General features: G+C 40.4%; 1 non-coding gene across 1 annotated transcript; it reads right to left on the bottom strand.

The window, feature by feature from the left end:
- Nucleotides 1-592: 592 nt before the first annotated feature.
- Nucleotides 593-699, bottom strand: LOC121978797. Its single transcript, XR_006111144.1, has one exon. It is a non-coding gene; the product is annotated as a small nucleolar RNA R71 (small nucleolar RNA).
- Between the last annotated feature and the right edge of the window lie 11,780 nt (nucleotides 700-12,479).

Consider the following 12,479-nt stretch of genomic DNA (forward strand, 5'->3'; position numbering starts at 1 on the left):
ATTAATTGATAAGTGATTTAGTTAATCTAGTTTCATTTCTTCATTTCTGTATTTTATTTTAATAACTCTATTTTGGCAATATACTATGGTGGATTCTTTTTTATGCGTAGGTCTCACTTTTTGAGAAACTTCTTCCTGTGGATTTTGAAATTGACAAGGCATTCCATCAAAGACGCAATCTGCAAAAAATAGTTAGCTACTAGGCAAACACAAGAGACAATAATGGCGAACAAAGATTTGAAAGATTATGTCACACCAAACACAAGAGGTCTTCAGACTAGCATCACAAAACTAATAATTGAGGCAAATAACTTTGAGTTGAAGCTAATCGTTATCCAAATGGTACAGTAGAATCAATTTGGTGGAGGACCGACAAAGGATCCCAACCAACACTTGGAGATTTTCTTACAAATCTATGACACTATGAAGATAAATGGAACCTCTTCTGATACAATTAGATTACTCTTGTTCTCCTTCTCATTGCGGAATAAAGAAAAAGAATGGTTGAATTCTCTTCCACCTGACAGAATAGTGACATGGGAACAATGCGAATAAAAATTTATGAAAAAAAATTCCTCCAAGTAAGACTGCCCATATGAGGAACCTGATCTCAAGTTTCATGCAAAAAGATAGAGAATCTCTCTATGAAGCATGGACTAGATTCAAAGGTCTACTATGCCAATGCCCTCACCATGGACTCAAAATGGCTAGTCATCTATATCTTTTACAATGGAGTTTCCTATCAAACAAAAGTGTCCCTTGACTCCACATCTAGCAAAGCTTTAATGAACAAGGGGTTGGATAAAGCCAAAGAAATCATAAAAAGTGACATTAAATTACCACCAGTGGGCATCTAAAAAAGATAATCCAATAAAAGTTGCAGTTAAGTATGATGTGAATACTTTAGATTTAATTTCTACAAAATTGGATGCATTATTGAAGAAATTTGAAATGGTTAGCGTAAACTCCTTGAATGAAACTAATGTTGCTTCTGAGATTTATGGAGATGCAAGTCATGTGAAGGAAGTTTGTCAATTTAGAGCTATTATTGCTCAATTAGTTCAAATTGAACAAGCCAACATCATAACCAACTTTAATGTAAGGCAAAATAACCCATATTCTAGGACTTACAACCCTAGGTGGAGAAATTATCCAAACTTCTCATACCGAAACAATCAAAATTAGGGAGGATAAAGGAGTTTTGGACAAGCAAGTGGACCACAATCTTCCCCTCAGCCGAATAGACTTGATAGGATTAAAAAGTTGTTGGAGAATTTTATGAATAAACATTCTCAACTAATCGATGAATTCATCCAGCTGAGAGACATCATTGTTAAATTAGAAAGTTGAACTAATATACTTGAAACTCAACTCACGTAAGTTGCTAGCTCTTCATCAAGGAAATCGGGGACATTTCTAGGGAAATCAGAAGTAAATCCTGTGGAGAATTGCAATGAAGTATCCTTGAAGAGTGGCAAACAATTGATTGAACCTCAAACACTCACACGGGTCCAAGAAGATAGTCAAGTCCCTAAAAGTGAAGCAACACATTTTTCCTTTGAAAATGACCACATTCAAGAGGAACATGAAGAGGAGAAGGAAGGTTCCACTCCAAGCTCTCCACCATTTGTTGGGACCGAAAAGTAGCTAGAGGGGGGGGGGGGTGAATAGCTCTTCGCGTGCTCGTCGTTGGCGTTGCTCGTTTCTTTGATGGTATGCAGCGGAAATATAAGAAACAAAAGCATACAACGCTAACAAGGTTGGTTTACTTGGTATCCACCTCACAAGAGGTGACAAGTCCAAGGATCCACACCTACACACACACCCTCCACTAATAAAACTCTCCTTTATGGTAACTACCAAGGGCGGAGAAGCCCTACAAGACTCAATACAAGAAGAAAGGGGAAGGTAATGAAATACAAGCTTACAAGCTTACAATGAGTGCAAAAACCCTAACCCTAGTTTCTTCTTCTTGCTTTGATCCGCCTCTTGACTTGGAAGAGCCTCCAAGAACCTTCAAGAACTGGCGATCTCTAGCTTGAGAAAAGCTATGGAGGAGCTGGTGAAGATCTGAGTTGAATCGGTGAAGAGATGCCGAAGGAATCGTGCGCCTACGGCCTTTATCGACGCCAACGGTCGGATCCCGATCGATTCGATTATTCCCAATCGATCGGGGAGGCTTTGGATCGATCCACGGATCGATCCAGAGCGCCTCTGTGCTCTGGAAAAAAAATGCCTGGATCGATCCACGGATCGATCCAGCGCTTATCGCGCCAAGCAGCAGCGTCCCAATCGATTCACTGATCGATTGGGACATCTGGATCGATCCACTGATCGATCCAGAAGCTTTCTGTTCACTGGGAAAGGTCTGGATCGATCCACTATCGATCCAGAGCCTGGATCGATCCACTGATCGATCCAGCACTTGGTATTTGCCCAAAACCAAGTCCCAAACCTCCCAAACCAACATCCGGTCAACCTTAACCTGTTGGTATGTCATGCCTAGCATCTAGTCATTCCCTTGACCTGCTAGGACTCCTCACCAAGTGTCCGTTCAATCCCTTTGACCCACTTGGACTTTTATCTTCGTGCCAAGTATCTGGTCACTCCCTTGACCTACTTGGACTTCCACCAGATGTCTGGTCAATCCCTTTGACCCATCTGAACTTTTACCTTGCCTGGCTTCACTCACCAGGACTTTCATTCTGCCTGGCTTCACTCACCAGGACTTTCATTCTGCCTGGCTTCACTCACCAGGGTTTTCCTTCTGCCTGGCTTCACTCACCAGGACTTTCATTCTACCTGGCTTCACTCACCAGGACTTTCATTCTGCCTGGCTTCACTCACCAGGACTTTCACAGTCAAGTATCCAGTCAACCTTGACCTACTTGACTCTTCTGCAATCAATATCTTATTGTCAAACATCGAAATCCAAACCAAGACTCAAGCTTGGTCAACCAGGTCAACCTTGACCTAAGGGATATTGCACCAACAATCTCCCCCTTTTTGATGTTTGACAATACCTTTAAGTTTGGACCATTCTGAGTTAAGCTAATCCAATAGCCTTAACTCCATTCATGCCAAAGTATGAATGTTGGTTCCTTTCATTCTCCCCCTATGACATCCCCCATAGGTAATGAAGGTCTAACTTAAACCACACATTCTCCCCCTATTGGCACACATCAATCCATCCTTGAGCACACCTCAACCCGTGCCTTAATCTTGGGCACTCTTCAACAAATGCCCTATTGTTGAAAACTCTCCCCCAGAAGAGTTGCTCATCGTTGTTCACAACTTCACTCGTTGTGACCAACACGATAATGAAGAGCACATTCCCTTCATTTTCAAATAATGCTTGCTCTGGAGCACTGACATGGTCTAATGACCCAAATGAAGGTCTCATACCCTTCATTTATCCTTAACCCTTCCTCAATGTAGACAAATACTCAACCTTGAGCATTTTCTAACCACTTGAGTTCCCTCTTGAAATAATGAGGATATCCACTCCCCATTTCAAGTTCAACAACTCACACATGAGCATTTTCTTTAAAGAAGGTTAACCACCTTCCAAGGTTCATGAAAAATAATTTTTCATGTCTTTAAAGAGTCCCTCCCCCTAAAGACATGGTGGTAACTTCTGTCATTACACCAACAATGACTTGGAATCCCCAAAACTTTAGGAAACCCAATTTTAGAAGTTTTGAGGTTCAAATATTCAAAATTTGAAACAAACCTCAACCTAAACTTCAACTTAGCCTTCCTTAACCAATCCATCCTTGTTTTCAACATGAAAACACCCTTTTTATGTATACAAATGTATTTTGAGGGGTTAGGAATGGTTACCTAGACTAAAATAGGTTCAAAATGCTGAAAATAAGCTTTCCCAGCCAAAATCAGCATCTTCAATCGATTGGAGTTGGGTTCCAATCGATTGAACCCTGCTGAATCGATCCATTGATCGATTCAGTCTTCTTGGATCGATCCATTGATCGATCCAGCGAGCTTCTGCTCGCGAGAAATGCCTTCTCAATCGATCGGCTGATCGATTGAGGCACTCCAATCGATCCACTAATCGATTGAAGACCTGAAATTGCTGAAATTCAATTTCAGCCAATTTCAGACACCCCTAGAAAATTCTACAAAATTCCAAAAATTATGAAAATTTGTGTAGACATTATTTAGGGTGTATATTATCATGGAAAAATAATTTTCTATGAAAATACATCATATTTTCAAATATTGACACAAACTTGAAAACTTGCATAAACTTTAGTGTTTTCTTCAAGTTTGTGTCTAACTATTCAATGGTGATTACTATCAAAAGATAGCCTTCACCAAGGTTTTCCAAAATCATTTTAAAACCTTTTCAAAACCAATATCCCATCATGTTCCTTGGGCTTAATGCACATGACTTATACATTAGCTTTCCCAATGATGGGAAAACACATAACTATGTGTTTTGATGAACTTAAAACTCAAAGAAATACACTAAATCAATATGTTGAGTTTTGTTCATCATCCTAACATCTCACTTGTATCTATTGTGGACAAAACACATACAAGTCATCTTATAGGTCTTTGTGAGATGTATATTTTGGTTTTTCCCTAATCTAGGGTTCATGCAAATTTATCTAGGCATTTTGAGTGGTAAACATCCACCAAGGATGTTACTCGTTGATTCACTTGTTAAACAAATGCCACTTGTTGTAAACAAATGCCACTTGTTGAACTAATGTCATTTGTCCTTAAATTTAAGGAAACCAAATTAATGCATAATAATGTTATGGCATTCATCAAAATAAAATAGCTTTCAAAAGAAAGATTCCTATAACTACATGATATATGTATGGCATGACATGGTATTTTTGTATTTTTCATAATAAAACATGAATGTAAAGATACAAAACTTAATATGATGTCATGACATATAATGGGCAATAAATCATGGCAAGATTTAGCATAAATAAAATATACCTAGATTACCTACCTAAGTATCCTTAACCACTTAGCTAAAGTCTAAATATACTACTTGTTTTAATTAAAAAAAGTTAACCTAGATTGCCCTAAATGCTTCAAAGAAATGCCAAAACCTATATTGACATTTCTATTTCTCTTGATTTGTTTATGCCACTTAACAATTAAGCATATCCTCAAATGTTGGCATATTCCATTTTTCCTCAAGAGTAACCAATTAATTCAAGGCCCGGATTGCCTTAAATTTCCAAGAGAATACCAAAATCCCAACTTGGTATTTCTCAAGGTTTCTCAATTTGTGCCATTTTAAGATAAAATCAATTTTTCCACCATTAGGCACATTTTACTCTTTCAAGGAGTAAATAATAATTCCATTTCATTTTCAAAGGTTAACAAAAACCTTGAAAATGCTCCTTGAGTGTCAATTTCCTCAAAGTTGGGTTAACTACCCTTCTAATCGGAGTTGACACTCTCTAACCCATCTATGAGGTAGAGAAGATGCTCCTATGAACCCAACACCTATTGGTGCTCCTTGGATGCTCTAGGTATTCACTAGGGATAACTTCCCTAGATACCTTCCTAGTGACCTTGTTTGGCTTCTTATAAGCCTTGGTCACTTTTTCTAGGTCAACTCTAGGGATAGCCTCCCTTGTAACCTTGTTAGTGAATTTCTTAGACTTCTTAGAAGTCTTAGTCACTTTGGTTGTAAAAATACTCTTAGGGATGACTTCCCTAGTATTCTTGGCTTGACCACTAGACCTAGGGTTTGTTCCATAACTATATGGAACTCTATGGTAAGAGGGCATATCCTTCTTAGCCTTTGGTTTGTATCCCAAACCTCTATGGCCGTTGGATGACCTTTGTGCTCATAGACCTAGGCTATGCTCATTTTTCCCTAATAGGATATTTTCCATCCTTTTTAGGGTCTTTTCCATTTTATCAAGTCTTGACCTTAAGACTTGATTTTCTCTCACTAAGTCCTTAGTATTTGATTTTTCATTTGATCCATGAGCATTTTTGTTCTTGGGCATGTATCTATTATCCTTAGTGTTCCCGCCCAAGTGTCTATCTACCTTCCTAACCTTAGGTTGGGTAGTTTTGGCATGTAGGGCCACATACTTTTCCTTAAAGCCCTCATGCTTTCTATTCTTATGGTAAATTGCATTAAAATGATAAAAATTAGAACTATCATGCTTTTTACCATAATGTAAAGGGGTAGGCTCAATAAATGTTACCTTCTTCTTTACCTTGGAGGCTCCCCCTTGACTAGTGCCTCCTTGAGTCTTGACCATCTTCTTCCCCTTGGGGTATTGACTACGGTAATGCCCCTTTTGACTGCAAGAGAAGCATATAATATGCTCCTTGCTCTTCTTTGTGTTGGGGATGGTTTCCTTGGGTTTCACCTTGCCCTTTTGTGTCACTTGGCCCTTCTTCTTGGCCAATTTAGGGCACTTGCTCTTGTAGTGCCCATGTTCCCTACATTCAAAGCATATAATATGATTTTTATTATTAATTGAAATATTTATACCTTTGCTTGTAGGGGTGGCATCTTTTCCTTTGGATCCGGAGATAGAAGCGTCCTCTTGATCGGACCTTGATTCTCCTCCATTTGATTTTTCTTGACTTGTGGAGGTAGAATCTTCTTCCTCTTCTTCGTCTCTTGACCCGGATGTAGAAGCTTCTCCTTCTTCTTGATCCGGCGTCACCAAGGATTGCTCCCCCTCAATCCTAGAGGTGGAGGCTTCATCATCTTGAATATGAAACAAGGAGTATGCTCTCTCCTTGTTCCCTTCGTTGCATTCCCTTGAGGATGAAGCTTCTTGGATTTCCTCTTCTTCGGAGGTTGAGCATCTCTCAACCTCGGAGTCCTCCTCTTGGTCTTGCCCCAAAGAGTCACCCTCTCTCGATTCTTCATGATCTTGTACAGTGGAGGGGATCTCTTCATGAAGCTTGGCCAATATGCTCCATAACTCCTTTGCATCTTCAAATTTTCCAATTTTGCAAAGGATGGTGCTTGACAATAAATTGACCAAAAGCTTGGTCACTTTGTCATTTGCCTCGCACCTTTGAATTTGCTCCGAGCTTCATTTGCTTTTCTTGAGAAGTTTGCCCTTGGAGTTTGTTGGAGCTTTGAAACCTTCCATTAAAGCAAACCATTGCTCTATCTCCATCATAAGAAAATTTTCAATTCTTGATTTCCAAGAATCGAAGTTTGTGGATGTGTACGGTGGAGCCACTCTTGTGTCAAATCCAAGTCCATCTTGGAATTGCATCTTGAAGTTGAGCTTCTTGAAATCTTTGACTTTTGATGAATTTGCTTCAACTTCTTCACCCTCTAGCTTTGCTTGTTTTCTTTGCCCCTTCCGGCGATGATTCCGGTGAAGAGCGACCTTGCTCTGATACCACTTGTTGGGACCGAAAAGTAGCTAGAGGGGGGGGTGAATAGCTCTTCGCGTGCTCGTCGTTGGCGTTGCTCGTTTCTTTGATGGTATGCAGCGGAAATATAAGAAACAAAAGCATACAACGCTAACAAGGTTGGTTTACTTGGTATCCACCTCACAAGAGGTGACAAGTCCAAGGATCCACACCTACACACACACCCTCCACTAATAAAACTCTCCTTTATGGTAACTACCAAGGGCGGAGAAGCCCTACAAGACTCAATACAAGAAGAAAGGGGAAGGTAATGAAATACAAGCTTACAAGCTTACAATGAGTGCAAAAACCCTAACCCTAGTTTCTTCTTCTTGCTTTGATCCGCCTCTTGACTTGGAAGAGCCTCCAAGAACCTTCAAGAACTGGCGATCTCTAGCTTGAGAAAAGCTATGGAGGAGCTGGTGAAGATCTGAGTTGAATCGGTGAAGAGATGCCGAAGGAATCGTGCCCCTGCGGCCTTTATCGACGCCAACGGTCGGATCCCGATCGATTCGATTATTCCCAATCGATCGGGGAGGCTTTGGATCGATCCACGGATCGATCCAGAGAGCCTCTGTGCTCTGGAAAAAAAATGCCTGGATCGATCCACGGATCGATCCAGCGCTTATCGCGCGAAGCAGCAGCGTCCCAATCGATTCACTGATCGATTGGGACATCTGGATCGATCCACTGATCGATCCAGAAGCTTTCTGTTCACTGGGAAAGGTCTGGATCGATCCACTATCGATCCAGAGCCTGGATCGATCCACTGATCGATCCAGAGCCTGGATCGATCCACTGATCGATCCAGAACCTGGATCGATCCACTAATCGATCCAGCACTTGGTATTTGCCCAAAACCAAGTCCCAAACCTCCCAAACTAGCATCCGGTCAACCTTAACCTGTTGGTATGTCATGCCTAGCATCTAGTCATTCCCTTGACCTGCTAGGACTCCTCACCAAGTGTCCGGTCAATCTCTTTGACCCACTTGGACTTTTATCTTCGTGCCAAGTATCTAGTCACTCCCTTGACCTACTTGGACTTCCACCAGATGTCTGGTCAATCCCTTTGACCCATCTGAACTTTTACCTTGTCTGGCTTCACTCACCAGGGTTTTCCTTCTGCCTGGCTTCACTCACCAGGACTTTCATTCTGCCTGGCTTCACTCACCAGGACTTTCATTCTGCCTGGCTTCACTCACCAGGACTTTCATTCTTCCTGGCTTCACTCACCAGGACTTTCATTCTGCCTGGCTTCACTCACCAGGACTTTCACAGTCAAGTATCCAGTCAACCTTGACCTACTTGACTCTTCTGCAATCAATATCTTATTGTCAAACATCGAAATCCAAACCAAGACTCAAGCTTGGTCAACCAGGTCAACCTTGACCTAAGGGATATTGCACCAACACCATTGAGAACATATGACCTACTATCTCGTTCCCTCAATGACCTGTTAAGGCTAAGAAAGATGAAGAATTTGGAAATTTTCTAGAAAATATCAAGGCATTGTGCATAGAGATACCAGTTCTTGATGTTTTTCATCAAATATCCAAATTTGTCAAATTCATGAGGGATGTCATTTCGTACGGACGGAAGAACATGAGACAATTGCACTAACAGAGGAATGTAGTGTGTTGATCTTAAATAATCTACCTCCAAACTTCAAAGATACGAGGAGCTTCTTAATTCCTTGTATGATTGGGATAAGTAAGATAGATAGAACTTTTTGTAATTTGGAGGTAAGCATAAGTCTCATACCCTATTCATATTGTTAAAAAACTTAGTTTGTATGACTTAAAACTAACCACAATGGTGCTACAATTGGCCGATCATTCTTGTAGATACCCTTTGGGTATTCTTGAGGATGTGCCAGTAATGGTAGACAACTTTATAGTCCCTAATGATTTTGTTATCCTGGAATTGGAGGAAGATCCCAAAATCCTCATTATTCTTGGAAGGTCTTTCCTTGCCACTGCTGGAGCGGTGATTGATATAAAAAATTACAAGCGCTCTTTAAAAGTTTGTGAGGATAAAACTAAATTCAATTTATCTAATGCTTCTAACGTATTGTTGGTTAAGAATGAGTTGTGTAGGATTAAAGGAGTTGATGTGAAGAAAGAGAATGAAGAAAGGCTATTGGACGTAGCACCAAGTCTATTGGTCAAGAAAGAGACCAAAGGTTGAAAAGCAACGAAGACACCATCCCAACATGAGCAAGAATGAAGAATGTGAACATTGGTGCACCTTACTATGAAGGAGGGGAGTGCAACTCCCTCAGGGAAAAGGCTCCTAGTTGAGTCAAAACATTGGTCGAGCTCATGACCTTAAATAAACACTTTTTGGGAGTCAACTCAAGTTTTCATTTACTTTTCATTTTAGATTTCTTTTCTTTGTCTATAATTTTGTTGCATTTTCAATTGTTTTAAAGACTTGGGGCACCCATGAACTGGCTAGGGTAAATGTCGTAGGTGTGGGAGGAAGAAAAGTAGAGTTTGGTTCACTATGGAAAAGAACACGTTTGCTCCCTACATGCAAGGTCATGCCTACCATCACATAAGGTTTCTGAGCCCATTGACAAGGTTGTGCTACCTTATCATGGTTGTGCCAAATTTGGCAGAGAGCAAGCACAGACCATGATGTGTATAAATTATATATACTTTTATGCATACTTGACTTGTATTTCATGAGCATAATTTATGTTTATTACACCCTATTTCATTATAATATTATACTTCTATTATATTTTATTTGGAGATCTGTTCTTTGTATATTTTGATTGACAGGACACATATTGGAGTGAAAATAAAGCGAAAGCACACATTGAAGCAACAAGCGAAGAAGCAACAACCTAGCCATGACAATTAGCACGGTCGTGTGTTATTCCCCAAGTTGATTTTGGTTCAGGTTGCGCCGAATGGCACGACCGTGCCTCCCCTTCAGAGATGAATCAAGATTAGGTCGTGTCAATTGGCACGGTCGTGCCCATCTTCCAGAAGCCAATCATGTGGTGGTCGTGCCAAATGGCACGACCGTGCTTCTTCGGTTGAGGCAGGTCATGCCAAATGGCATGGTCGTGCCTCCCCTTCAGAGCTGAATCAAGATTAGGTCATGCCAATTGGCACGGTCATGCCCATCTTCCAAAGGCCAATCATGTGGTGGTTGTGCCAAATGGCACTGCCGTGCTTCTTTGATTGAGGCCAACACGCCATGACCATGCCTCCAAGCATGGCCGTGTGGAGGAGAGAATGAGACCGTGTGTCGAGCTAAAATAGGGTTGTGCTAAAATATGGGCAGACTACAGACGAATTTTGAAACAGCCATAACTTTACTCTCGGTTGGAGCTATGGCATGTTACAAGCACTAAATTGTAGGTAACTTCAATCTCTACAACTTTTCTTCAGAGTCCAATAGAGGTTTAAAAGTTCCAGCCATGCTAAAGGGCACGGTCTTGCCTCCCAACCATAGCTTCATTGGGACCTCCGCCCAGGCTACAGACTAAACTTTGAACCATCGTAACTTTTGATTTGGTTGGAGCCAGGGCTCAATCCAAATATTATATTGTAGATAATTTCAAGAGCTACAACTTCGGTTCAGGGTCAATTATGAGAAAATTGGGTTCAAGGTATAAAAAACTTGGTTTACCGGACCCTTGTAATCTTGATTTTCTTGGACACTTTGGAGGAGGTATAAAAGGGTCAAGAACCATATTTTTTGACTCATCTTGGATTTGGGAAAGGGTTCTCCCCCTTGGGGGAGCCCTATGTTTCATCCTTGCCGATCTTCACCGATCCGACTACCTCCGGAGCAAGAGAGTGCTTCCAAGGACGCTACGTTTCAAAGATAAGCATATATTCTCTCTATCTCCATGTATTGAGTTATAGTTTACTTTTTTCTTCATCTTTGGATTGTAATCTCTTGTAATGGAGTAGATCTATATATCTAATATATAGGAAGTAGTCATATCGTGATTTTGATGTATGAACTTGTATTTAGACATTTTCCTATGCAATGATGTGTTTACTACTTGTTCTATGTGTTATGTCTTTTATATGTTTGACGAAATGTGTGAATGGTGCAAACATGTAGACGTAAGGGGTTTATCTCTATGTTAAGGTTGCTACTAGACTGGATAACCGGGGGATCCTTACTGACAAAGGATACTCATTCAACCGGACATATTATGCCCTTAGTGACAGAGGACATCAATACTTACTCACCCACTTTCTAGAGTCAAAAGATCTTAACATAGGGACTGATTCTTATTAGGGCATTCTAATTGAAGTGGATACTCCAGTGCTACCGTTAGGAAGTGACTGTGTAATTTAGGAACAGACTTGAGGTCGTCACGAGTAACTCGATGATTGACCTTGATGCTTGTTGGCTATGATGAGGATGATAGTGAAAGATGGACGATTTTGGGTTGTGCTTGAGGAATCATTTTCCCCTAAGATTGTCAAATCTTGAACGCACCACAGTCCAAAATGATGACAACTGGGTCCCACTCCTTTACCATCTATGCCATCATCCTCTTCTAGACTGACACCTGCTAGACATTCTTTAGCAAGTGATTCTTCTACAGATCACTCCAGGTTTAATTTTTCTCGGTTGCAAGCGTCTTTAGATACCATGCAGGCTCAATAGACTAATTTTTATTCCCTCGCCTCTAATTATGTTAGAGACCAAAGGCTCAAATAGGAGATGGAGGAAGAGCATAGATCTATGATACATGCCGTTGCCATGTAAATTGATGTTATTTATCATTTCAATGGGGATTTGGGTCATCTTCCTCATTTACCTAATTTTCCTCCTGACCATCCTCCGCCTTTTTAGCATCTAAGTTTCATTAAGACAATGAAATGTCCAAGTCTAGGGGGTTAGTTTTAAGTTAGTTTGCATTTGTCTTATTTCTTTTTGCATCTTATTTGTTTGTGCATAATAAATTATGTTTGCTTGTTCTTTATAGCATGACATTAGCAATCTCTAGATTTAATATTAGTATGCTTAGCAATCTATTTTACCCTATCAGTAGTACTAGACTTGAACAATATTAATAGCGTATGAGTTCATTGAATTCGGGTAGACATCC

Source organism: Zingiber officinale, chromosome 4B (genome assembly GCF_018446385.1).
Source record: "Zingiber officinale cultivar Zhangliang chromosome 4B, Zo_v1.1, whole genome shotgun sequence".
Classification (NCBI taxonomy): Eukaryota; Viridiplantae; Streptophyta; class Magnoliopsida; order Zingiberales; family Zingiberaceae; genus Zingiber; species Zingiber officinale.